We start from the raw sequence: 27,583 nt of genomic DNA, 5'->3' as shown, positions 1-27,583 counted from the left end.
CCATCTCTTCCTTCCTTCTTTATGATAAGCATTCTTTCAGCTAAATCTTTGTGCATGTCCAGTCCCTAGATGTGGAATTGCTGAGTCAAAGCATATAAACACGAATGCTTCTTGTACGTCCCTTTTTATGTTTTCCAAAGTTAAAAAGTAATCAATCAGTATTTTAACAATTGGTTTAAACTCGAGTACTCTACATACAAGAAAGATCTCTCATTTGCAGAATATATAAAGAACTCCTGGCTGGGCGTGGTGGTTCACCCCTGTAGTTCCAACACCTTAGGAAGCCAAGGCAGGAGAATTGCTTGAGCTCAAGAGCTCAAGACCAAGGACGGTGGCTCAGTTTGGAATGATGAAGGTGTGCAGACGGACCAGGGTGATGGTTGTCCAGCAATGTGAATGTACTTAATGCACTGAAATGACAAATTTTGTTATGTATATTTTATGACACACACACAAAGACATTTCTAGCCGGGGGGAAAGAAAAGATATTTCTTAGATTCTGGTCCCAAGAATCTTGCATGGAACCAGGCCTGCACACATAACCAGCACCCCCTGGATGACCCTGCCCAGGTGGTTGGGGATGGCCCTTCTGGGGAGCACAGCTCTGGACAAACAGGGCTGAAGCCAGGCCTCACACATCCGGCATTTTCCATCATAATTTCCAAGCTGGGAGAGAGAAACTTGCTTTGTGGAAGCAATGAGTCACTGTGAATCTTTTTTTTTTTTTTTTTGAGACGGAGTTTCGTTCTTGTTACCCAGGCTGGAGTGCAATGGCGCGATCTCGGCTCACCGCAACCTTCGCCTCCTGGGTTCAGGCAATTCTCCTGCCTCAGCCTCCTGAGTAGCTGGGATTACAGGCACGCGCCACCACGCCCAGCTAATTTTTTGTATTTTTAGTAGAGACGGGGTTTCACCATGTTGACCAGGATATTCTCGATCTCTCGACCTCGTGATCCACCCGCCTCGGCCTCCCAAAGTGCTGGGATTACAGGCGTGAGCCACCGCGCCCGGCCCCACTGTGAATCTTTAACTTGCCGTTTTATTTCTGTGCCATTGAGACACACACACACACACCCACACACACACACACACAACTGACTCCCTTTGCAAACATGGGTGATACATATTCATCGTCAGCAAATTTGCAAACATGGGAAAGCACCCCTGAGAACATAACAGATAGAACCCCAACTCAGAGAAACCCAGCTGACATCCAGGTGTATCTTCGTTCGGCCTTTCTTGTGTGTCCCTAATACATACTCAAAATCATTGCGGTCGTACGTCACGTTTTATTCTCTGCACTTTCTCTAATATGCAGCAAACAACTCACAATGTTTCTAGGTCACAGTTTAATGATTGCAGAAGAATCCACTGTTCAGATGTCCCATATGTAACTTCTCTACCTCACTCTTGATGCTTGGCTGTCGAGGTGATTTACAGATCTGCTGCTGTGAACGGCTTCATGGTATATGTCTAATAATGCCCGGGGGTACTCCCAGGGGAATAACTGTAACGTCACCAAGGATTCGCTTTTCAAAGGCGTTTCAATCAGCACTTCAGGAACAGCGAACGGACTGTTTTTGCACTGACGTCGCAGGAGTGTGTGGGCGTGTGTTTTATACAGAGGTGTCTTATCCTACCTCGTGGGGGGACCTGGTATAGCAGGACCACCACTGTCAGGGGAAGGCCCTGGCTCCGGGGCTTTGGTCCACGGTGGGTCGCTGCTTTTTTGTCTTTGCTGAGCAATCACTCCCAAAGGGAGTGGGCAGGGGGGTCGGGCTCTGAGCTCTGCAGGGGCAGTGACCCTGGACACAGGCTCCTGACTCTGGGGAAGGCTCCACTCTGTGACCCTGGTAGCCACGGAATCCTTTTAACTGCTTGTTTGCTGGTGCCGCCAGGACTGGGACATTTTTCTCAGGTGTGGGTGTGACATGCCCTGCACATTTTCACCAGGTGCCCCGCCTCTTCACTCTGGCGTGGAGAGTGGCTCCACAGTTACAGGCTCCACGGTCCTCCATGCATCTTTGAGGGGAAGCAGGACCCCGTATGAAGCGGCCACTATCAGGATCCGCCTGCAGCCTCCCACCGTCAGGCCCCTCCGTCACGGCAGCATGGGGGTGTCCTGCAGGATACACCGGTGGCCACCCCACCCAGCCCAGTCACACAGGGCCTCAGCCCCAAACCAAGGCTGAGCTGGGGCACCCCTTCTGCATCTGTCCCTCCTGAGCATAAGCCAGGGCCCTAAGGCCACTAGATGTACAAGTCCTGGCTGTCCTTCCTAAAACCCCCCGTGAGTCAGCCTGCACCCCTCCCCTCTCCGTGGCCACACTTTCCCTCCCCCCAGCCGCTGCCAGAGTGGTTTCTCAAATCCGCAGCTCCTGTCCCCACCTTAAAAACAAAACAAAACTCTTTTAAGAACCAAAGCATGGTTGGCCCCCTGCTCCTCTCTCCAGCCTTGCCACCCCCTCCCCCACTTCCTGATCACTGATCACGACTCCCTGCCCCACGCCCCACTTGGCTAGGAGACAACTCCTTGCCTTTTCTCAAACGCTGTTCCATCTGAAGGGGATGCGCTTCCCACCCTCATGGTGATAAGAGCTTCTCCCCTCTTATTCCTACTGGGAATAACAACAGCAGCTGACACTAATGAGCATTTACCGTGTGCAAGTCTCCACTCAGCTACCACCTCCTCCGGGAAGCTTTCCGGGAGGGATCCCTTTGCTATGACAAGCCATTCCTGGGGAATAGGCTCTTCTTGCCTATGGTTACAAGACAGCAGGGACTGTGTCTTGAGTGTCCTCAGTGCCTAGCCCAGGGCCTGATGTGAGTGCTGAGTCACATCATGTTTGGAAGAGCAAGTCCGGGCTAACACAGCCTGGTTAACGCGAGCGGCCAACCCTGATACGGGGACCAGCGCTGGGCGGAGGTTCATCCAGACCATCCCCTTTCAAACGTGATCCTTCGGAAACAGGATGGCTTGCAATTTGTTCTTGACAAAGAAGGATTAAAGGGCAAAGGAAAGCTGGAAACAGGATGACAGTGTCGCGTCTACTGTCACCTAATAGAGCGGGTGTAGGTCCTGTAACCTGCCTCGAATCAGCCTCAGGCCTCTCTTCAGTGCTGATCCTCAGTCCTTGCCCTGAGCCTCGCAGCGCTGATGCTGAGCCCAGGATTTCAGTGCTAATTACGGATGGTACCCACCGCCTGATCAGCAGAACATCCACAGTGCAGCCTGCCCTGGGAAGGGAGGACGAGTCTCCTTCTAGAACACTCCGCAAGGCTCAGTGCAGACGTTCCAGTTGGGCTGCTCACGCACCATGCAGTCCCTCCTCCGAGGGTGGCCCCAGGCTTGTGAGCACACACACATTCGTTCTCGGCCTCACGTGTGGGGACAGACAGGGGGCATCTGTGCCTTGCCCCCTCTCATCTACTCTCATAAACGTCCTTGCGTCTTGGAGTCAGGATGGCTTGGGCCCAGGAGGTCGAGGCTGCAGTGAGCCTCCAGGCTGCCCCAGGGGTCTCCCCATGGTGGGCGCTCATCACACTGGCCAGCCCGATACTCATCTGGGTTGACCTCTGAGAACCGCCAGGTTAGAGGGCCCCAGAGCAGCCAGGGGACCAGGAAGGAGACCACCTGGTCTAGGCGGGTTCAGGAAACCTGTGGTCTGGACAGGAAGGGACGCTGAGACTCCTCTACCTATATGGAGGCCCAGCCCTGATCATGGCTCCAACCGTAAGGTCGGATACCACGGCTAGCTGTTTTCCAACCATCAAATATGAGGGCCACGTGGCAAGTTTTCCATGAGGCTCTGTTTATCCAGCACAAAGGAATGGCCTTTGTCCTGAGATTGTCTTCCTACTTTGTTTTTTTGGTTTAAAGATATTCTTTCAAAAAGGGAAATTATAATTATTTTTCTAAAGGCTCTAACATGGAAAAATAGAAAGTTGGCAATCTTCAGCAGGTCTGCAATACTCCTTTGAAATTTGACCAGCCTATGAATTCCGGATGTCTGAGAACCCCTGTGTGCATGCTCCCTGCTGAGGCCACCAGGGAGCGTCACCGGATCACTGCTCCCTGTTTAGAACCTGCAGTGGCTCCCTATTGCCGTAGGATCTGCAGCCAATTCCTTATCATGGCATCAAAAACCTAGGCAGGTGGGAAAGGGAGGAGGAGAGGATCAGGGGCAGCTTCCTGGAGGAGGTGGTATCTGAAACAAGCCTTGCAGTATGAGCTTCCTGGCAAGGGGTGACTGGAGAAGGGGGGGGGGTAGGCGGAGAAGGGAGGGGTAGGCAGAGAAGGCATTCCTCGTGCAGGACAAAGCTGAGGTGGCTGGAAACCAGCTGGGGTGGTATGTGGCCAGCCAGGCAGGGACTGGGTTAGGGACGCAGAGGAAACTGAAGCCAGCAACACACTGCTAGCGAGGGTGACATCCAGGGTTCTAAGTGAGTCTTTTTTTTTTTTGAGACAGGGTCTTGTTCAGGCTGAGTGCAGGGGCTGCATCATGGCTTACTGCAGCCTCAACCTCCTGGGCCCAAGCAATCCTCCCTCCTCAGCCTCCCAAGTAGCTGGGACTACAGCCGTGCACCACCACGCCCGGCTAATTTTGTATTTTTAGTAGAGACAGGGTTTCACCATGTTGGCCAGGCTGGTCTCAAACTCCTGACCTCAGGTCATCCGCCCACCTCAGCCTCCCAAAGTGCTGGGATTACAGGCGTGAGCCACCGCGCCTGGCCTCATTACTGTTATTATTATTTTTGTAGAGGCAAGGCCTCATACTAATGTTGCCCAGGCTGGTCTGGAAGTTCTGAGCTCAAGTGATCTGCCTGTCTCAGCCTCCCAAAGTGCTGGGATTACAGGCGTGATGGACTGCGTTTGGCCCTAAGAGATTCTTAGAGCAGTAAGGTACATGTAATTATGTCTACTTCATATTTAAGGTTTGGAGGGAAAGGGAGACCCACCAGGCAGAGTTGCCGGGTCACTACTCCCTGTTTAGAACCTGTGTTGCACTCTGAGAGAGGACGGGGGAAAGACCTCGAACCCCCAGGCTGGATTTTCTGCTGTCTGAGCGTCTGTCTGAGGCTGGCTGCCCTCCTCCGGTGCCCCATTTCACAGCCTCACCTGGTCCCTCCTTCTTGGGCCTGAGACTGGCTGGGGCTGCCCGCCTATGGGGCCAGCGCCTTGTGCTCTGAGTGGAATGCGCCCCAGAGTATGATGCCCCCAACACCGGGGACTGTCTCTGGTATCAGGTGGGGCTGCTGACTTCACACGTGCCAGGAGACCAGATGCTACAGGAAGTTACGGGTCCTTGGCAGCCTCATGCCGAGAGGCCCCACGTCTGCAGCCCCAGCCTCTAGACCTGCTGATGGGCATGCTGGCCAGGCTCTGGGCACCTGCGCACAGCTTTCTGCAGAAAGACAGCTTCCTTGCTTCCCCAGAGGCCTGGGGGTGGGGATGTTCCTGTTGGAAGATGGAGCCCAGACACCCAGTGGGGATCTTCCAGGAGAAGCCTGCTCCCACCTCCCAAGAAAGGCTCCGAGCCTCTTTTCAAGTACTGGAAATGCCAAATACGGTGGCCTGTGGCCATCCGCCACCGAGCAGAGTAACCCACACTGATGGGCATTCACCTATCCAACTGTGAGGTCATTCAATGCGTCCTGGGTACTGCTGTGCTGTGGGAATTCAGGAGTCCCTGCCCACCAGAAGCTCCCCGTCTAGTGGGCGGATGATAATATTGCCTGAGCAGGGCCTCGCTGTGGGAAGGAGGATGAGAGCAGCACTCTCGGCGGGCCAATCCGGCCAACCCCAACTTGGAACGCTCAGCTCCGTTAGTCCTCAAGGCATCTCTGGAGATGGGAGATGGCAACCCCAGATTCAGCGCTTGCGGTTGACTGTTCCCAGGCCAGCAGGCTGGATAACGGCAGAGCAGGCGGGATCTGGGGGAGTGCCGTCTTTACCACCACCCTCCTGGCACCTGCTGAGAGACCCCAGCTCAGGAAGTGCCTCTAGAGATCACAGAAGGCAACCTGCCTTGTTCAGGGGAAACTGAGGCTGAGAGAAGATGCCCCAGGCCCCACTGAGAGTCCTGTCAGAGCCCCAGCAGGGTGGTAGGCTCCAGGCTCCCCAGCCAGCCATTCCTGCAAGATGTGCCCACCTTTCTGGCAGGGCAGAGGGCACTCCCTGCAGCTGGAGAGGGACTCTCCTGGCAGGAGGGGTGGAGGTGGGGTGGGGTGGAAGCACCTGGCAGCTAGGGTTGTGGGGGGACCCTGGCAGAGTAAGTGGGGTCTCCTGGTATCAGGGGGAGCTGGGGGAAGAGGCCTGGCAGGAGGGGGCTCCCGACAGGGAAGGTGAGGGGCTCCCAGGCCGGGCCGGGCGGCCCGCCCAGACGCGCTGCCAGGCTGATTAGCATGGGCGAGGGGCGCTGGCGCAGGGGCGCTGGCGCGGGGGCGCCGCCGGCCGAGCTGGCACGTCCCTCGCGGGCCCAGCTGGTCGGGCCAAGACACAAAGCGCCTCAGACGGTGGCGGCGCTCGGCCATTCACGCGCAGGGGCGGCCCGGGCGCGGGCGGCGAGGAATTCCCGCCGCCGGGACGAAGAATAGCGCCTGGGCCAGGCGGGGCTGGGCCGCCCGGTGCTCCTGACCTTGAACCTTTGTGACTGGAGCGCATGCAAATCGCGGCGGGGCCGCGCCAAGCCCCAAGGGCGCTGCACCGCCCGGCGTGTCCAGGGAACAATGCGCCACTGTCCCCGCGCGTCGCCGCGGGCTGGGAACGCCAATGCGGCCCCCGGCGCGGCCCACGGGAGCGTGCGTGTGCGGGTGTGTCCGGGTGTGCGCGTGTGTCCGCGTGTTGGCCTGGGCTGAGCTCGACCCCCGGCCTAGCCCCGGACCCCGCGGCCCTGGCGACCCTCCTGGAGGGCGTCCCTTTGTGAGCAGGTCCAAAAGGTCTTAGACTCTTGTAGGTGACTGCCTCTCTCTCCTTCCTGCCCCTTCTTATTTTTCTTTTATTAGATTGATTTTTTAAAATCCTGTAAATGATCAGTAAGGAAATAAAGGCTGCCACCAACAACCATCCCACCCAGGGAGAGCTCTGTTACCTGGAGACGGGCTCCCTGGCCTCCTCTCTCTCCGTGCGTGGGGCAAATTCTTCCTCACAGCTCGGGATGAACTTTTAATTCAGCGTCTTGACTTTTTCCTGGAAAATAACATTTGTCATCCACTGCTTACCAACGTCCCTTTTAAAAGCTGGATGGCCGACTCACACCTGTAGTCCCAGCACTTTGGGAAGCAGAGGCAGGCAGACCACGAGGTCAGAAGTTCGAGACCAGCCTGGCCAACAAACCCTGTCTCTACTAAAAATACAACAATTAGCTGGGCGCTGTGGCATGCACCTGTAATCCCAGCAACTCAGGAGGCTGAGGCAGGAGAATTACTTGAATCAGGGATGCGGAGGTTGCAGCGAACCAAGATCACACCACTGCACTCCAGCCTGGGTGACAGAGTGATACTCCACCTCAAAATAAATAAATAAATAAATAAATAAAAGCTGCATGGTACTGTTCTCCTGAGCTGTGCCACAGTCTCTGCTGCTGGATGTCTCAGTCACAGGGACAACAGCTTGTCAACAGGGTCTTCCGGGGCCCGTCAGTGGATTGGCAAAGGGAAAGGACATCACCAAGAGCTGCTAAACTAGCCCAGAAAGGTGCCAGGCCCACATGTGGGCCCTGCGGCATCCATCCCCACCTGCTTAAACATGGTCTGAACAGACAAGACAGAAAAAGCACACATGCCAGGTAGGCAGGCGATTCCAGCACCTTCTGTGAACCTGGATTGGGTACATTTGTGACAGGAGACAGCCACAACCCACAGTCTGATGTCCCAGCCTCGCAGCTGACTAGAGGCTCATCACTTGTCCTCCGGAGACTCGGTATCCTCACGTGACCAGGGGTCCGTGAGCACTGCCTGCCCATCTTGCGGAGGCAGTGAGGGTTCCTGCGGCTGCGCACACCTGTGTGGGTGGGGAGCATGCACTCAGCTTCATTTCTGCCAAGGTGCTGGGGAGCTCAGCTCTGCCATGGCAAGGGCTCAGGACAGGAGGAAGAGGTTTAGAGACAGTGACATTGGGCACGACGTTCCCTGCCTGGGCCTTAGTTAAAAGAGGAGGTTGTGGAAACGCTCTCTAAGATCCTTCTAGCTTCCCCAGATATAAATGAATAAGATCACTCCTTCAAGGATGGGGATGGGGTACAGGGCTGGATCCTTCCCAGCCAGGGTGGCTGGCATTACTGGCTTTCAGCAGCTGACTCCCAGAGGCCTCCTTTGGGCTACACACTGGTACACGGCCCTGCCTCCCCAAAGGCATGAGACCCTCGTCTGCCATTTGGGGGCTCAGAGCCTGGCTAGAGGCAGGAGAGGTGGGGATGGAAGATAAAAACACAGTGGTGAGTGTGGTGAGAAAGGAGGCACGAGGGGTGGGTGTGGTGTGTGGGAGAACAGAGGAGGCAGTGGAGGCCAGGAAGGCTTCCTGGGAGGCGGCTGCCTGAGTTGAGCCTCAAGGAGGATGAGTAGCTTCTCATCAGGAGAAGACAGTGGAGAGCACTTCAGGCCAAGTTGCAGGCAGAGGGAGCACTCCAGGCAGAAGGAGCACTGCAGGGAGAGGGAGCACTGAGGGAGAAGGAACATTCAGGCAGAGGGAGCACTGAAGGGAGAGGGAGCACTGCAGAGACAGGGAGCACTGCAGAGAGACGGAGCACTGCAGAGAGAGGGAGCACTGAGGAAGAGGGAGCAGTGAGGGAGAGGGCGTGCTCAGGGAGAGAGAACACTCCAGAGACAGGGAGCAAAAGGGTGCAGGGAGCACTGCAGGGAGACGGAGCACTGCAGGGAGAGGGAGCACTGCAGGGAGAGGGAGCACCGCAGGGAGAGGGAGCACCGCAGGGAGAGGGAGCACTCAGGGAGAGGGAGCACTCAGGGAGAGGGCATGCTCAGGGAGAGAGAACACTCCAGGGAAAGGGAGCAAGAGGGTGCAGGGAGCACTGCAGGGAGAGGGAGCACTCAGGGAGAAGGAACATTCAGGCAGAGGGAGCACTAAAGGAGAGGGAGCACTGCAGAGAGAGAGAGCACTGAGGAAGAGGGAGCAGTGAGGGAGAGGGTGTGCTCAGGGAGAGAGAGCACTCCAGAGACAGGGAGCAAAAGGGTGCAGGGAGCACTCCAGGGAGAGAGAGCACTACAGGGACAGGGCGTGCTCAGGGAGAGGGAGCACTCAAACGAGAGGGAGCAATGCAGGGAGAGGGAGCAGGGTGCACTCAGAGAGAGGGTGTACTCAGAGAGGGAACACTCATGGAGAGGGAGCACTCAAACAAGAGGGAGCACTGCAGGGAGAGGGAACATCCAAAGGAGAGAGTACAGGGTGCACTCAGAGAGAGGGAGCACTCAGAGAGAGGGAGCACTCAGAGAGAGGGAGCACTCAGGCAGAGGGAGCATCCCAGGGTAGGGAGCACTCAGGGAGAAGGAACATTCTGAAAGAGGAAGGACACTCAGAATTCACTTTAAAGAAATCTCTTCCTTGGGCAAATTGTCCTATTTTTTTTTGCATTCATAGACATTCTGCCTCACGGGTGGCCAGCAGGACTAGAAACACCAACATTAAAATAAAACATAGAAGTCAGTCCAGCTAAAGGAAATGTCAGGGTGGGAAAATGAGATGGGGGAAGAAGGTAAGTTGAGTTTTTTTAAAAATGCCTGCCTTGGCCGGGCGCGGTGGCTCAAGCCTGTAATCCCAGCACTTTGGGAGGCCGAGGTGGGTGGATCACAAGGTCAAGAGATCGAGACCATCCTGGTCAACATGGTGAAACCCCGTCTCTACTAAAAATACTAAAAATTAGCTGGGCATGGTGGCGCGTGCCTGTAATCCCAGCTACTTGGGAGGTTGAGGCAGGAGAATTGCCTGAACCCAGGAGGCGGAGGTTGCGGTGAGCCGAGATGGTGCCATTGCACTCCAGCCTGGGTAGCAAGGGCGAAACTCCGTCTCAAAAAAAAAAAAAAAAAAAAAAAGGCCTGCCTTGAACTCCTGAGGAGCTGCAGGCTAGGAGTCCACTAATTTCTCAGTCCCAAGATTTGAGTGCCTTTAAGGAGCAGCTGGTTGCACAAGAGATGGGCAGTTTGATTCTGGCCCCAAAAGCCAGAGGCCTGTGAGCTGCATGGCATCGGGTCCTCGCCAAGGGCCCTAATATCAGGGTGGGAAGCATACAGGGTGCAGCCATCGGGGGCCGGCTGAGTGGCAGCTGGGCCCTACATGGCAGGGCTGCCGCTCTCAGCGTGGGCAAAACCAAGAGGAAGGGGAGCCTCCACGTGGCCGGACACACTGGCCAGTGCACTCCAGGGTCTGCAGGACACCTGGGAAGGAGCTTGGCTCAGACCTGGGAGTCAGGGAAGGCTTCCTAGAGGAAGTGATGGTGAAAGGTTGCTCTAATTCTGGCAGGGAGGTAGAATCACTATAAAATGGGAATAGTAACAGTGCGAGTTTCCCAGGGAGGACAGCAGACCTGACGCACACTCAGTCCACAGACCAGCGCCCGAGCCCTCACTTTACTGGACGTCTGACTGCTTCAGGGGCAAGGCTGGGACATCCTGAGGGCGACTGGGGAGGGAGATCCAGTTCGCAAGTCTTTGTACTCCTGCTAGTGAAATATAACTTCTGAAACGAAATGTGTAAGTCATGACTGACGGATCCTCACTCCCAAAGACGTGTTTGGAAAACAAACAGAAGCTTTAAAGGCTGCAGCCCCAAGGCGACTGTCACGTCGTCAGCCTCACTCACGCCTGGGCACTTCGGAGAGTCGGAGCTGGACAGAGCCCTGGTTTCTGGTGAACAGAAGGGGAGACTGAGGCTCTGTGCTTCTTGTCTAAAGCCAGGATGGGCCAGGGTGAGACCCAGTCTCCCGCCTTCTCGATCTTTCCACTACTTCACCGGATTCCTCAGAAATTAGCAATGGAAAAGCCATCCCACGCTTGGGAAGGAGCGAGTCAGACTTTCCATCCCGGCTGCTTGCGAACACCTGGGGCTCGGTGAGTCCCCCACACATCGCATGCAGAAGAGCTGGGCTGTGTCACCCGGGGGGCAGTTAATGAGGATGCTTTGGTGGTGCTGACATGAGAGGCAGGGCTCCTGCGTGGTTCGGCCGCCTGGGCTCCAGCTGGCAGCAGTGTGACCTGCCCCCTTTGGCTGCCACCGTCCCGGGGCTGGGCACTGGGCAGAGGGGCTGGCTCAGTGGACAGCTGGCAGGGCTGATGGGGGCTGGCCAGAGAGTATTGGCAAGGTCTTAGAGGTTTCTGGGCCCAGGAGGGAAGGAAGGGAATGCGGACACTCGGCTCCTGTTTCACCGCATCCTCCCACCTTTGACCTCAGTGGTGTGAGGGGAAGGAACCAGGCCTGGAGCCGCCTGCCTGGCTTGACCCTGGCTCGCTACTCAGGGTCCCATATCGCTGAACAAGTTGTGTCACCTCTCCGGCCTCAGTCTCCTCCTCTGTGAAATGGAATAACAACTATAGGGTACAATGTGAAAACTGCAGGGAATTAAGAATTAGGATGGTGCCGGGCACATAGTAAGTGCTTAGTAAACGCTAGCATCCTAGACTCTGCCCGCCTCCACACCCTGGCGGTTTTGACCTGCCAGGCCCGAGGCCCAACTGCAAACTGCTCCATGTGGATGGGCTGGGAGCCTCCTTTCTCCTTATTCCCTCCCTCCCTCCCTCCCTCCCTTCCTCCTTTCTCCTGCTTCTGCGTCTCCTCTGTCTCTCTTCCTCTTTTCCTTCCTGCCTGCTTTCCGTAAACTTGATTACTGTCTGCTGCTGTGCTGGTCTCTGTGCTACTTTCTACAGACAGAAAGTAAAATTAGCCAGATCTCGACGCTGTGACTCTGTGCTTAGAATCTAGTCCAAAGCAGCAGGCCTGGGCCAGATGACTCACAGCAGCACTGAGCAGCAGACCCTGCCGTGAGGCTTGAAATGTTCTGGATCTGGACTGTGCAGTCAGGCAGCTACCAGACGCATGGGACTGTTGGACACTCGAAATGTGGCTAGTGTGACCCCGGAGCTAAATATTAAATTTCATTTAATTTTAACTAATTAGCATTTAATGTGTTTGTTTATTTATTTATTTCTGAGATTGAGTTTTGTTCTGTCATCCAGGCTGGCAGGCAGTGGCGCTACCTCAGCTCACTGCCACCTTCGCCTCCCAGGTTCAAGTGATTCTCCTGCCTCAGCCTCCTGAGTAGCTGAGACTACAGGCATCCGCCACCACACGCAGCTAATTTTTTGTATTTTTAGTAGAGACAGGGTTTTGCCATGTTGACCAGGCTGGTCTCAAACTCCCAACCTCAGGTGATCCGCCCGCCTTGGTCTCCCACAGTGCTGAGATTACAGGTGTGAGCCACTGCGCCTGGCCTGTTTATTTATTTTTGAGACAGAGTCTCTGTCTCCCAGACTGGAGTGCAGTGGCGTGATCTCGGCTCACCACAACCTCCGCCTTGCAGGCTCAAGTGATTCTCCTGCCTCAGCCTCCCAAGTAGCTGGGATTATCGCCCAGCTAATTTTTGGTATTTTTAGTAGAGATGGGGTTTCATCATGTTGCCCAGGCTGGTCTTGAACTCCTGACTTCAAATGATCCACCAGCCTCGGCCTCCCACAGGGCTGGGATTACAGGCATGAGCCACCACCCTGCGCCCGGCCTGCATTTATATTTAAATAGTCACATATGGCTAGTGGCTACCATATTAGATGGCACAGATCCAGAGTTACAATCCCATCACACCACCCCGTATTATTTCTCCATAACACTTACTATACTTATTTAAATTTGTGAGTTCATTATTTGTACGCAGTCTTTCCACAATGGCACGTACCTTAGTGTGGTTTCCTTGGAAGCAAAGCTTGAGACAGAGACTTGCCTGCAGACATTTCGGCTGGAAATGAGATCTCAGCGACACGATACCAGGACGTTTCATCAAGTCAGTCACGGCTGCAGGAGACCCCATATCTGCTCCTGTGGGGGTTTCTGGGGGATCTCACAAAATGTGTCTCAGAACCGTTCACTCGGGAGCTGAAAAGATTTCTGCATCGGCTCAACTTGTCCTCAGTCAGGGCGGCTCTGTAGACGTGAACTTTCCAGCATTCCCAGGTTGCATGAGTGGGTTCCACCAGGAGCCCTGAGTCGCATGTTCAGAGAAGCACCCGGACAGGATGCAAGAGATCTCCAGCACGGGCCCAAGGCCAGGCACTGTGTGGCTGCTGGCACCCACGCGAAGCTGGACGAAGCCACCGAAGACCGTCTCTGGCAGGGATGGAGGAGCTGGGGTTGAGAAGACCTTGAAGTGGCTGGTGCCTCCCTCGTGCTGCGTATGCCCTTGGTGACGTCTAGTCTGCCACAGAGTTCTCTTCAAGGTGGCGGCCACAGCAAGCTCTGTAAGTTTGAAGACAAGATGATTAGTGGGAGGAGCTGCAGTCTCCACTGCTGCAGCCGGTCTGAGGTCGTGATGGGTCACCTCATCTGGATCCTCCGCCACCCTTCCAGACGAGCACTTTCATGGGCCTAGGTTGCGTGGCTGTTGTGGGGTCCTCGCCTTTCTCTTTGTGGGGGTCTGAGCCCTCAGTTGCATTTGCCTTTGCTGGTTGTGGCTGCTGCCATTGCCAGGTCCCTGCTGTGACCATCTTGGAAGGGCCAAGAGGCACTGCAGTGAATTATCTGGCTCTGAGTGGGGCTTCTCTTAAAGTCAGGGCCAACGACTCCACCGGGATGGTGACTCCTTTCTTTGCCTGTTGGTCCACTGGCATGAAGAAGCCGAAATGACCAAAGGGTCATTGCAGGCTCAAGACCTGCAGTTTGTCACCTGCTGGCAGAATCTCCCTGTGGGAACTGGGACCCTAAACGTAACAGAAGTCAGTCTCATCTCCTGGACCTAAGCCTTCCCTTGGTTCCTGGACCTTCGGATTCTTAGCGTGGGGGACACAGTGCCGCACACCAGGGTTGATCTCCCACCCTTTGGCATTGAAGAGCACTGGCCACGTACTGTTCACCAGATTCTGGTTTTGTTTGTTTGTTTGTTTTGTTTTGTTTTGTTTTTTTGAGATGGAATCTCGCTCTGTCACCAGGCTGGAGTACAGTGGCACGATCTTGGCTCACTGCAACCTCCGCCTCCTGCGTTCAGGTGATTCGCCTGCCTCAGCCTCCCGAGTAGCTGGGACTGTAGGTGCACGCCACCGCACCCAGCTAATTTATACATTTTTAGTAGAGACAAGGTTTCACCTTGTTGGCCAGGATGGTCTTGGTCTTTTGACCTCGGGATCCACCCACCTCGGCCCCTCAAAGTGCTGGGATTACAGGCGTGAGCCACCGTGCCCTGCCTGTTCACCAGCTTTTGAAGGAATGAGCAATAGGTGTCTGAACACAGTTCCACGAAAACAGAATTCTTGTGCCTGCCTCATTCACCACTGTACTCTCAGCACCTAAACAGTGTTGGGCTCAAATTAATGACTCAATAAATAGTAGCTAAGTATATAATTTCTAGTGAGATTTTATATCAGATAGTCAAATGAATTATAAAGCAAACATTTTCAAAAACTTACAGGGCTGTCACTGGAGTAAGTAGATCAATAGAATAGAAAGTCTAGAAAGAGGTAAAGGTATGGGATAGATACGTTTTAGAGATGGGCTCTTGCTGTGTTGCCCAGGCTGGTCTCGAATTTCTGGACTCAAGTGATCCTCCCACCTTGGCTTCCTGCACGGCTGGGACTACAGGCATGTACTGCTGTGCCCAGCTTGTTTGGATATACAGAGATTTTTAAACAAGGAATCGATGGAGCAGCAGGCAACCATTGAAAAAGATGAAATGAAATGAGATCCATGTCTCTCTTCTTGTACCAACATAAATTTGAGATGGGTTAAGAATCTTAAGGTAAAAAAATATGAGGCCGGACACGGTGGCTCATGCCTGTAATCCCAGCACTTTAGGAGGCCGAGGTGGGCAGATTACGAGGTCAAGAGATCGAGACCATGGTGAAACCCCATCTCTACTAAAAAATACAAAAATTAGCTGGGCGTGGTGATGCACACCTGTGGTCGCAGCTACTCGGGAGGCTGAGGCAGGAGAATTGCTTGAACCCGGGAGACGGAGGTTGCAGTGAGCCGAGATTGCACCACTGCACTCCAGCCTGGCGCCTGGCAACAGAGCAAGACTCTGTCTCAAAAAAAAAAAAAAGAAAAAGAAAAGAAAAGAAACCATAAATACACTAGGAGAAAGTAAACATAGATATTGACCTAATTTGAGGTTGAGAAATCTCTTTGTAAGCAGTGAGACTCACATCAGGGCATACGGTTTGTCTCCATGTGCAGGAGGAAACAGTATCATCAGAGTGAAAAGGCAGACATCAAATTGGGAAAGACTGTGTGCTGGACAAAATCGTTCTAATATAACTGCATTTGTCCGTTTTCACACTGCTACAAAGAAACATCCAACGCCAGGTAATTTCTTCATTTATTTATCTACTTATTTTATTTGAGATGAAGTCTCACTCTGTTGCCCAGGCTGGAGTGCAGTGGTGCAGACTCGGGTCACTGCAAACTCCACCTCCCAGGTTCAAGTGATTCTCCTGCCTCAGACTCCAGAGTAGCTGAGACCACAGGCGCATGCGCCACCACGCCTGGCTCATTTTTGTATTTTTAGTAGAGACAGGGTTTCACCATGTTGGCCGGGCTGGCCTTGAACTCCTGACTTCAAGTGATCCACCCGCCTTGGCCTTCCAAAGTGCTGGGATTACAGGTGTGAGCCACTGTGCCTGCCCAGTGCTAGGTAATTTACAAAGGAAAGAGGTTTAATGGACTCAAGTTCCACATTGCTGGGGAGGCCTCAGGAAACTTACGATCATGGTGGAAGGCGAAGGGAAAGCAGGCACCTCCTTCACGAGGCAGCAGGGGAGAGGTGCAAAGCAAAGGGAGAAGAACCCCTTATAAAACCATCAGATATCGTGAAAACTCACTCAATATGAGAACAGCATAGGAGAACCACCCCCATAATCCAATTACCTCCCATGAGATTCCTGCCCCACCACGTGGGGATTACAGTTTAGATAACAATTCAAGATGAGATTTGGGTGGAGACACAGAACCAGACCATATCAGTAACATATGAAAGTCTCTTTGTTACTAAATAAGACAAAATATTTGCAAATGACATGGGAAGGAAACTTACAGAAGAGAAACTTCAAATTGCCAATACAAATGTGAAAAATGTTCAATTTCAAAAGGATCCAAATTAGACTAAGATAAAATTTTCAGCTATTAGATTGGAAAAGCGTATAAAAAGATCATCGAAAATACTTATAAAAGATTTTAAGTACCAGTAAGTGTTCGGGGAACGAACATTCTTATGTGTTCTCGTGAGACAGCAAATTCTGAAAGCGTCCTCGTGGCAAAGTGGGCAACATGAATTCACTAAACAAATATTTCCTGAGCTCCTCTGTGCCTCAGGCATGTGGTAACAACGCACAATGTCCTTGTTCTCATTTCCCTTCCAGTGTAGTACAGTAGATAGACGTGAAAGAAGAAAGTATACAAACAAATTCATAATTGCTGCCGTTGCAGATAGTACTTGTAAATGTGTTTAACAAGGGGTCCTAACCTGGTCAGGATTATTGGAAAGACTACCCTAAGGGGGTGATTCTTAAGCCAAGTCTAGCACGATGAAACAAATTTGGGGACGAGAATAGTGAGGGAAACTGGGCAGAGGAAGTGGCAGTGTGAAAGCTCTGATGAGCTCTGGGACGCTTCAGCTCCCTACTCTACCACATCTGTCATTCCTGGAGTCCCTGGCCCTGGCTGATTTTCCATGATTCCACTACTGATTCCAAAGCTGCTATGATATATTAGCTACAATACCCAGTTTTCAACCAAAAATTACTAGACAAAGAAACAGGAAAATGTGTTTCATAAAGGAAGCTAACAGTGTAATCTCTGAGCCAGAATTTAGATTTAGCGGGTACAGACTTCAAAGTCTCTGTTATAAATACGTTTGAAGAATTAAAAAAAAAAAAAAAAAGGTTCATAGGAAAATAAGTTCAAGGAATTATAGGAAAATATGATATCAATGAGCGAACAGAGAATTTGCACAGACAAATGGAAACATTAATGAGAATTCTAGAGCTGAAACGAACAATAATGCAATTTAAAAAATTTCTAGATGGGCCCCAGTTCTGGAAATGGCAGGAAAACAAAGGATCAGTAACCTTGAAGATGAATCAGCAGAAAATATTTAACTCAAAGAAAAGAGGGAAATAGAATTGGAGTAAAAAGGCTGGGTGCAGTGGCTCACGCCTGTAATTCCAGCACTTTGGGAGGCCAAGGCAGGTGGATCACCTGAGGTCAGGAGTTCGAGACCAGCCTGGCCAACATGGTGAAACTCCGTCTCTACTAAAAATACAAAAATGAGCCAGGCGTGGTGGCAGGCACCTGTTATCCCACTACTTGGAAGGCTGAGGCAGGAGAATTGCTTGAACTTGGGAGATGGAGGTTGCAGTGAGCCGAGATTGTGCCATTGCACTTCAGCCTGGGTGACAGAGCAAGACTCCATCTCAGAAAAAAAAAAAAAAAAGGAGAAAAAAGAAGAGAAATTCCGTGTTCTCTTGGACAGTATCAAGCAGCACAAATACGTGTAATTGGAGTCCCAGAAGGAGAGGAGAGAGACATAGGGGCAAAATAAATTTGAGGAAATAATGGTTGAAAACTTCTCAGTATTGAGAGAGAGATCCAAGATGGCTGATCACTAGCAGCTCGGGATTGTAGCTCCCAGTGAAAATGCAAAGAACGAGAGGACGCCACATCTTCACATGAATTCTTGTTGCTCGCGCACCAGGAGATTCCCAGCGGAGGAGCCCCACGGGTCGCCAGCGCAACTCTTGTGACCGGCGAGGCGGTTTTGCTGGTGCCTCAGAGCGTCGGTTCTCGGTGCAGAGTCAGAAAAGCACCGTCAATCTTAACGCCGCTGATTGAGTCGGCGCAGTGGGTTGCTCAGATTTCGGCGCTGAGAATCAGTAAGTTGGACGTCCACTCAGAAACCCAATTACAAAGACGGTAATAATAAAGACCACAGATGGATAAATCTACAACGAAGGGAAGAAAACAGCCAAAAAAGGCTGAGAATACCCAAGATCAGAACGCCTCTTCCTCAGCAGGGGATCCCAGTTCCTCATCAGCAATGAAACAAGGCCTGATGGAGAACGAGTGTGTTCCAATTACAGAAGCAGGCTTCAAAACGTGGATAATGAGAAACTTCTGTGAATTAAAAGAACTTGTTCTAACACAATCTAAAGAAACTAAGAACTTTGAAAAAAGGTTTGACGAAATGTCAACAAGAATACAAAATTTAGAGAGGAAAATAAGTGAATTGATGGAGCTGAAAAACACAATAGGAGAACTACGTGAAGTATGCACAAGTTTTAACAGCCGAATTGATCAAGCAGAAGAAAGGATATCAGAGGTCGAAGACCAACTCAATGAAATAAAACAAGAAGACAAGATTAGAGAAAAAAGGATAAAAAGGAACGAGCAAAGTCTCCAAGAAATATGGGACTATGTGAAAAGACCTAATCTACGCTTGATAGGTGTACCTGAATGTGACGAAGAGAATGAATCCAAGCTGGAAAATACGCTTCAGGATATTATTCAGGAAAATTTTCCCAACTTAGTAAGACAGGATAATATTCAACTCCAGGTAATACAGAGAACACCACAGAGATATTCCTCAAGAAGAGCAACTCCAAGGCACATAATCGTCAGATTCAACAGGGTTGAAATGAAGGAGAAAATACTAAGGGCAGCCAGAGAGAAAGGTCAGGTTACCCACAGAGGGAAGCATATCAGACTTACAGCAGATCTCTCAGCAGAAACCCTACAAGCCAGAAGAGAGTGGGGACCAATATTCAACATCCTTAAAGAAAAGAACTTTCAACCCAGAATTTCACATCCAGCCAAACTAAGCTTCATAAGTGAAGGAAAAATAAAGTTTTTTGTGAACAAGCAAGCACTCAGAGAATTCATCACCACCAGGCCTGCTTTACAAGAGCTTCTGAAAGAACCACTACACATATGAAAGGAACAAACAGTATCAGCCTTTCTAAAAAATACCAAAAAGTAAAGAACATCAATATAATGAAGAATTTACATCAACTAATGGGCAAATGGCAGTATTAAACTCACATATATCATTATTAATTCTAAATTTAAATTGACTAAATTCCCCAATTCAAAGACAGACAGGCAATTTGGACAAAAAACTAAAACCCATCGGTATGCTGCATCCAGACCCATCTCACATTCAAGGAAACACAAAGACTCAAAACAAGGGATGGAGAAAGATTTACCAACCAAACAGAGAGCAAAAATAAATAAATAAAAAGCAGAAGTTACAATTTTTGCCTCTGATAAAATAGTATTTAAAGCAACAAAGATCAAAAGAAGCAAAGAAGGACATTATATGATGATAAAAGAATCAATGCAACAACAAGAAGAGTTAAAGGTCCTAAATATACACACACCCAATACAGGAATACCCAGACATACAAGACTTATAAAGAGACTTAGACTCCCACACAATAATAGTGGGAGACTTCAACATTAATATTAGACAGATCAATGAGACAGAAAATTAACAACGATATCCAGGACTTGAACTCAGATCTGGAACAAGTAAACGTAATTAACATTTATAGAACTCTCCACTTTACACAAAATATACACTCTTATCAGTAGTACCACATCATATCAACTTAGAAGTTTAAACGAAATGTTGATCGGCTCCTTGTTTGTTACTCTCTTCCCTCATTTTCTTTCATGTCTCCATTATTAAGGACAATTATAGGTATACCCATATTTAGACTGCATTCTAGCCCGGGCAACAAAGCAATACCCCCATTCTCTCTCCCTCTTCCTCTTTCTCTTTCTTCCTCTTCTTTATTCTTTTTCTTATTATTCTTTTTCTCTTTCTAAAAAAAAAAAAAAAAAAAAAGAAAAAGAAAACTTCTCAGTATTAATGGAAAGCATTAACTTGGAGATCCAAAAAGCTCAACGAACCCCAGGCAGAGTAAAATAATTCCTAGGCAAATCACAGTCAAATTTCTAAAAGTCAAGGGCTAAGAAAAAATTTTGAAAGGTTTGGAAGAAAAAAAATGACTTGCCCAATAAGGGGAATTATGACAGAACGCGAATAGCTTCTTAAAAAAAGACAGAGTGCAAATCCAGAGGCTGCCTCACTTATCCAATCAGAGGCCCAAGACTTTATATTAGTGAGAAGGAAAGATTTAACATTTAGCGATATATTAAATAGGAATTCCCTAGAACTGAAGGAAGAGGTGAGTCTTCAGATTGGGAGTGCTCAGTGAATGCCAACTAGGACAAATAAAAGAATGAAAATTAAAATCTCAACATTCCACTAGAAGGTAAGTCATAATGGACTTTCCGAATATCTAGGAAAGAGGGAAAAAGTATCTAAAGCTACTAGTTAAAAAAAAAAAAAAATCCATAAATCTACAAATAAGTAAAAGCTACTGCTTCTAGAGAAAATTCCTCAGATTGACATCAGATCCTGATCAGTCATAAGCAGTATTCCTATTTACCAGTAATTGCAAGTTAGGAGATGTAACAAAACTGAAATCTCCCATTTATGGTAATGCTAAAATATACAAGAACCTTGACGCTAAATCTCTCAGGAATATACTTTTTTTTTTTTTTTTTTTTTTTTTGAGACGGAGTTTCGCTCTTGTTACCCAGGCTGGAGTGCAATGGCGCGATCTCGGCTCACCGCAACCTCCGCCTCCTGGGTTCAGGCAATTCTCCTGCCTCAGCCTCCTGAGTAGCTGGGATTACAGGCACGTGCCACCATGCTCAGCTAATTTTTTGTATTTTTAGTAGAGACGGGGTTTCACCATGTTGACCAGGATGGTCTCGATCTCTTGACTTCGTGATCCACCCGCCTCGGCCTCCCAAAGTGCTGGGATTACAGGCTTGAGCCACTGAGCCCGGCCAGGAATATACTTTTTTAAAAGAGAGAGCGAGATGGGATTTCTATAATTCATATGGGAATGAAAATGTCCAAGAATAGCCGGGACTATTTGGAAGCAGAAGAACAAGATGGTGAGAACTTGCCCTACCAAATTATAAGATGTATACAGGAATTAGGCCAGGCATGGTGGCTCACTATAATCCCAGCACTTTGGGAGCCTGAGGCAGGCGGATCACCTGAGGTCAGAGTTCCAGACCAGCCTGGCCAATATGGTGAAACCTCGTATGTACTAAAAATACAAAAATTAGCTCGGCATGGTGGCACACACCTGTAATTCCAGCTACTCAGGACTCAGGAGGCTGAGGCAGGAGAATCACTAGAACCTGGGAGGTGGAGGTTGCAGTGAGCTGAGATCACACCATTGCACTGTAGCCTGGGTGACTCCATCTCAACAAACAGAGAGAGAGAGAGAGAGAGAGAGAGAGAGAGAGAGAGAGGAAGAGAGAGAGAGAGAAAGAGAAAGGAAATAAAGAAAGAAAAGCAATACTTTAAGTGAACTTGCAAAAAATTGAGTGTTTCTATACGGGTTGCAAATGAGAAGCAAACAGCACAAATCACAGATGAAACCACTGATCAATGATAACATCACTTCATGACAACAGCCAACAAAGTGAAAAGATGTGACACAGAGGAGAAAAGTGTCATAGACTTGGAAATGGGCTTACGGGAGCGTGGGTGTCCTTTCAGTAGTGTGCTGAGTGGCATCTGTCTAGTGACCCCACTGGAATGATCTGATTCTATGGGGTCCTTCTTCAACTGCTACGCTATGGACTAAGCTATTTTTTTTTTTCTTGAGACAGTCTTGCTCCGTCACCGGGAGCCAGGCTGGAATGCAGTGGCGAGACCCTGGCTCACTGCAACCTCCACCTCCCGGGTTCAAGCAATTCTCCTGCCTCAGTCTCCCGAGTAGCTGGGACTACAGGCACCGCCACCACGCCCACCTAATTTTTGTATTTTTTTTAGTAGAGATGGGGTTTCACCACGTTGGCCAGGATGGTCTCGATCTTTTGACTTCGTGATCTGCCCTCCTCAGCTTCCCAAAGTGCTGGGATTACAGGCGCGAGCCACAGCACCTGGCCAGACTAAGCTATTTTACAGCTCTATCGGGGAGAAGTTAAGTTATCGAAAACCAATTATAAGGCCAATGAGCCTGCCCGTAGAATGCAAATGAATTTTGCTCCATAGAGAGTGAATTGAATTCTGTCCCGTAGAAAAGATAATCCCAGGCTATACTGCCCTGTACAATAGTAAGCAGTTAGCACTAATAAGCAAGTAAGTTCCAGCTTTCTTTGCTGCCTACATGTCTGTCTTTCCAATTCTCCTTTGAACTGGTTTTAACATCTTACTGGTTTCCTTACTAATGAATTAAATAAAATCTTAGGTGTGTTCAATTTTCATTTGCATGAGAATCATGATTTTGCTTCTAAACATTAATTTTTATCTATGAGAATTTGAATTCATAATACATGTAAGCACAAAAAGAACTCCTGGCCAGGTTGGGCGGCTCATGCCTGGAATCCCAGCACTTTGGGAGGCTGAGGCGGGTAGGTCACGAGGTCAGGAGTTTGAGACCAGCCTGCCCAAGATGGTGAAACCCTAACTCTACTAAAAATACAAAAATTGGCCAGGTGTGCTAGCAGGTGCCTGTAATTGCAGCTACTCAGGAGGCTGAGGCAGGAGAATCGCTTGAACCTGAGAGGTGGAGGTTGTGGTGAGCCGAGATCACGACACTAGACTCTAGCCTGAGCAACAGAGCAAGACTCCATCTCCAAGGGGGAAAAAAAAGACAGGCAAAAACCAAAAGGAGCTGCCGTACATGAACAAAAAAGACAAAAATCCAATTAAACACCAGTGAAGTTTTTACACAGAGAAGAAATAACCTCATTAGTCATCAGAGAAAGTAAAATTAAAACAACAGTTTCTCATTTTTCACTCACAGCAGGTTTCAGCTGCTCTGAAGCTGTGGCCATTGTCAGGGTAGGGCCTGGGAACTGGGGAGGGGCTGGCCTGGGCAGCCTTATCTGTGAGGTCTGAATATCTTTAAAAGGAAAGATCTTCGGGGCTCCTGGGGGCGGGGTGTAGGGCCTTAGGGGACGTTGGCGGTGGCCCAGGTGAGAGGGCTCAGACCTGGGTATGTGTTATTGCAGCAGAGAAACTGCATGGGGGAGTGCAGATGGCTTGGGGCATCTGGGGTTCTGGCAGTGACATCTCTGGAGGCTGACATCTGCCTCTGTCCTGAGGCCTGCAGGAGTCCAGTCTCTCTCATGCCAACCCAAGAGACAGAGGTCAGAAGTCATGAGGCAGCCTCTGTCCAGAAGTGGCCGGTGCTGCGGCTCAGCTCCCATGGGTCGGGACACTGGGAGAGGTGTTCTTGATCCCAGCAGGGTGACCCCATGGAGACGTGGGGCTGCTGCAGGAGGCTGGGGGTGGAGGTCCTGCAGCTGGGTGGACGTAGGCTAGCCAGAGCCAGCGGAGGCGCGTGCCTGGTGCCAGTCCCGTAGTCCAGGCCTGCTGCTTCTGGCCCCATCCTCTCCACCCAGTCCTCCTCTCTGGGCAGCTGGCCTCAGAAATACTGGAGAGGACCACCCCCCCCCCCCACCCCCAGACCCCACACGGCCCGCCTGTAATCCAGCACTTTGGGAGGGTGAGTCGGGTGGATCACTTGAGATCAGGAGTTTGAGACCAGGCTGACCAACACGCTGAAACCGGGTCTCTACTAAAAACACAAAGTTGGCTGGGCGTGGCGGCTCGTGCGTGTTATCCCAGCTACTTGGGAGGCTGAGGCAACAGAATCGCTTGAAGCCGGGAGGCGAAGGTTGCGGTGAGCCGAGATCACGCCACTGCCAGGCAGCCTGGGCGACAAGAGTGAGACAGCGTCTCAAAAAAAAAAAAAAAAAAAAAAAAAAAAAAAAAAAAAAAAAAAAAAAAAGAAAAAAGGAAAGAAGAAAGAAATATTGGAGGGGACGTGGGGCCGGGGCTGGGCAGGGCTGAAGGCGTAAACATGTGAGAGTCTGGAGCCGGGGGAGGTCACGAGAAGAGAGGCGGGACAGGAACCGCGCCGTGGGTGCCCCGCGGGACGCGGGACGCGGGACGCGGGGTGGGCGGGGCCGCCAGGCGCGGAGCTGGCTGCCGCCATGTCGGTGGAGGGTGGCGACGAACCCCGCGTGGAGGGGCCGAGGCCTGTGCCGGGGGCCGGCCGGGGTGGAGGCCCTGCGGAAGGCGCGGCGTGGGAGGGCGCGCGGGAAGGTGGCCGCGGGTGGGGCGGGCGTGGCGCCAAGGGCGGGGTTCCCCGCGCAGCCCGAGCCGGAGCCGCCGCAGGGAAGGGGGCGGCGGGAGACGCGGGGACGGAGGGAGGATCCCCAGAGGGCCGAGGGGGCGGGCGGGAGCGCGGCGGGGGCCGGAACGCGGCGCGTTTGGGGGCGCGGAGGTGAGGCATGCGCCCCGGGAAGCCAGGGGGCACCGCGGCGGCCGGCCCGGGCTCCGGGCCTGACGTTGGCACACCGTTCGCACAGCCCGCCCCGCACCTGGACGGCGACGATCCGCTGGGCCCGGCGGCGCCTGGAGGGCGTCCTGGGGGAGGTCCGGGTTCCGACTCACCGCGGGCCGCGCTTCGGGGGATCTCGGGCCGGAGGCGCTCGGGGCCGCCCCCCAGCGACCTCTCCTGGGAGCGCTCCCGAGCGGCTCTTCTCCTTCCCGGGCGGGGCCCGTTCGTTCCTCCCCCGTGACTTCAGCGCCTTTTTCTGCTCGGGTCCCGTGGCCTCGGAGCTCGGCGGTCCGCCCTCGTGGGGCTGGCAGGGGCGGTTTCCGGAGAGGCCTCCACGCTTGGACCGGGACGAAACGCCTTCACCAGCTTCAGTGCGAGCCGGAAAGCTGTTCGCGGACCCCCAGTGCCAGTCCCTCATTCATGTGTTCATGTGTCCCTCACGCACTCATTCATTCCTTCATTCATTCAGGCCATGTGTTTGTTCACCCAGGGCCCCGCGCAGGGCCGGGGACGCTGCCTTGGAGGAGACAGAAGCACCCCTGGCCCGGAGGGAGCCCCTGTAAATTTCACTGCCAGCGGCCAGGAGGCTGGTGAAAGGCTGTGGAGCCTGAGGCCGGGGGAAGGCCTCCTGGGTGATGAGGGCAGAGGTGGGCGCAGCGCGGTGGAGCTAGGAAGCCCCAAGAGAATGCCCCAAGGCGTGGCGGGTTGGGGCAGATGAGGGCAGGGCGGTGGGGATGGGCACAGACCTCCAGAAGGAGGCCGAGTGTGGGGTGCAGGGCACCCGGGGCCATGGACAAGGGGGAGGCCCTGAGGCAGTGCCCACCTGTGGGGTTCCCGGCTTCCGCCCGGCATCCCGGAACTCCCTCCTGGGCACACAGCCCTCACCTGTGGCCCCTTCAGGGTTGGCCCGAAGGTCCTGGCTCCCCTGGGTCAGCCCCGTCCGATCCCGAGCACAAGGCCCGGCCCATTCTTAACTCAGACCAGCTCTGTCCCTTCGAGCGGCAGAGCACGCACAGGGTCCAACTGCTGCCCCTGCCCACCCCTGTGTCCTTCCCCTCCGTCCCCAGCGTTGACTCTAGGACAGTGCTAACTGACTTCCTGCTGGATCGAGCTTCTGGGGGCCCACGTGGCTGCCAGCTCAGCAGAGCACGCTGCTGCCCCTGGGCTGCGGGGCTGAGACCCCACGAATTCCCCTGCAGGCGGGCGAGTATATCCAGCCTCAAGTGGGGAGGGGGCAGGGGGAAGGGTGCTGGGAACCCCGCTGCCTGGGAGCCCATGGAGACACAGACAAGGGGCTTCTGCAGGCCCCAGGGGCTGCTCTGTAGACAGCACCTCTTGCCCTGGGCCCCCTTCTCTATCTCCTTTCTCCTTAAAATCACAGCCTCTCCCCTGCAGGCCAGCCCAGTCCCTCAGCTCCGGGTCCTTGTACCCTCCGTGCCCCTCGGCTTCCCACGCTGCAGAGTCACAATGATTGGGATGACAGGGTCCCCGTCTTCTCTGCCTCTGAGTTCCAGGACGGCAGACGCCATTGTGAGCCATGTACTGGGAGAGGCCTGTTCCACTCTGGGTCTCCCCAGAAGACAGCCTAGAGCAAAGATTCATGTCAGCGCCACGGCACTCACGTGGGGGGCGGGGGGGCGGGGGGGCCTCGGCCAGTCCAGTGAACTCTGCTAGTGGAGCCAGCCACCACCTGGGCCTGTGCTCTGTCTCAGGAGCCAGAGCCAGGAGGGCAGCCCTCTGAGTTGCCCCTGTAGAGGGCTTTTGTGCCCAGCCCCTTCCCTCCCAGGGAGGACCGCCTCCCGCACTGCACTCTGGCATTCTGGGTTTGCCTGGCTCGGGGCCAAAGACAGCATCTGTCCACAGTAGCAGTAAAAATATCCTTCACACGTGGGCACAGGACTGGCCACTCTTTAGGGGAGCCCCTTGGGAGGATGGGAGGCCCACGGGGTATGTGGCCACTGAGCTCCAGTCACCGTGGCTGGACAGAGACACCTGCGTCCTTTATCTACTGAGCTTGTGCTGTTTCATTCTCCTGAGTGGCTGGGCAAGGGAGCTGCGTGCCCAGGGGGCAGAATGGGGGTAGTGCCTGGCCCGGCCCTCTCAGCCCCTCCCCTGCACTCCTTGTCCCCCCCACCCCCCCCCGCCCTGCCAGCCCTAGCTTGTTCCCCAGAGACCCAAGGGACAGGCTGTGGGGCCTGGCAGCTCAGCCCCGACGGGCCTAGTCTAAACCGATGTTCCGCCAGGGAGGCCCATTTGGCCGCCGGGTTGCCTAAACAGCCCAGCCTTTGTCCGGGGCAGTCACAGGCGCTGTTTGCTCAGTGCCTGGCTTGTTTTTCCCCGGCCAGTGAGGCAGGCAGAGGCCCCAGAGCCATGGAAACAGCACAGACCACCTGTCCTGCCCCAGCTCCGCTCCCGCCCGGTTGCTTTCTCTGCCCCTGTGGACCTCCTGGTGCGCTGGCCCTGCCCCAGCTGGGCCCTGGGCAGAGCAGGACAGTGCCTTGCCCCCGCCCACCCTGGGACTTTAGCTGGGCCCGGCACAGAGAGAGTCAAGGGGTTTCTGGAGCTCTGGAGCCCCTCCAACTGCCCTCAGAACTCACCAGGTGCAAGCTCTGCGGACCATGGGCACTGAGGGCTCCTTCCTCTGCTTCCCTCTTCTTTCCTCTCTCCTGGGGAGGGGCCAGGGACAAGGCCAGCTCAGGGAAGTACTCTCTGATCAGAGTTGCCCTAACAGGAAATAGGCTATCTTGAAAGGTGGTGAGTTCCCCGTCATGTGAGGCATGCAAGGGGAGACTCTTGGGGCTGCAATAAGGGAATCTTTATTGTATGGGTGGGGAAATAAATGGCTCAAGTGAGTAAAGAAAGAGCTCTTTCTTTCGCTCATTCATTCACTCCATTTATCGACTGACTCACTGATCCATTCAGAAAACACCAGTGGCATCCGTCCTTCAGCCTAGGCTGGGTGCCAGGTTCGGAACATTCAGCGGTGAGATTGCAGTCATGA

At 52.6% G+C, this 27,583-nt stretch overlaps 1 long non-coding RNA gene across 2 annotated transcripts; it reads right to left on the bottom strand.

Moving 5' to 3' along the window:
• Nucleotides 1-1,302: 1,302 nt before the first annotated feature.
• On the bottom strand, nucleotides 1,303-26,691 carry LOC141582647 (uncharacterized). 2 transcript variants are annotated; one of them, XR_012515537.1, is made up of 4 exons: nucleotides 24,623-26,691; nucleotides 12,894-13,450; nucleotides 7,092-7,189; nucleotides 1,303-5,972 (listed from the first exon to the last, which is right to left on the bottom strand). It is a non-coding gene; the product is annotated as an uncharacterized LOC141582647 (long non-coding RNA). The 2 variants fall into 2 exon arrangements; XR_012515536.1 differs by having other exon boundaries at nucleotides 1,303-7,189; nucleotides 24,623-26,690.
• Between the last annotated feature and the right edge of the window lie 892 nt (nucleotides 26,692-27,583).

Source organism: Saimiri boliviensis, chromosome 21 (genome assembly GCF_048565385.1).
Source record: "Saimiri boliviensis isolate mSaiBol1 chromosome 21, mSaiBol1.pri, whole genome shotgun sequence".
NCBI lineage: Eukaryota > Metazoa > Chordata > Mammalia > Primates > Cebidae > Saimiri > Saimiri boliviensis.
The sequence above is the reverse complement of the archived record's forward strand: the minus strand, read 5'-3'. Positions and strand labels throughout refer to the sequence as shown.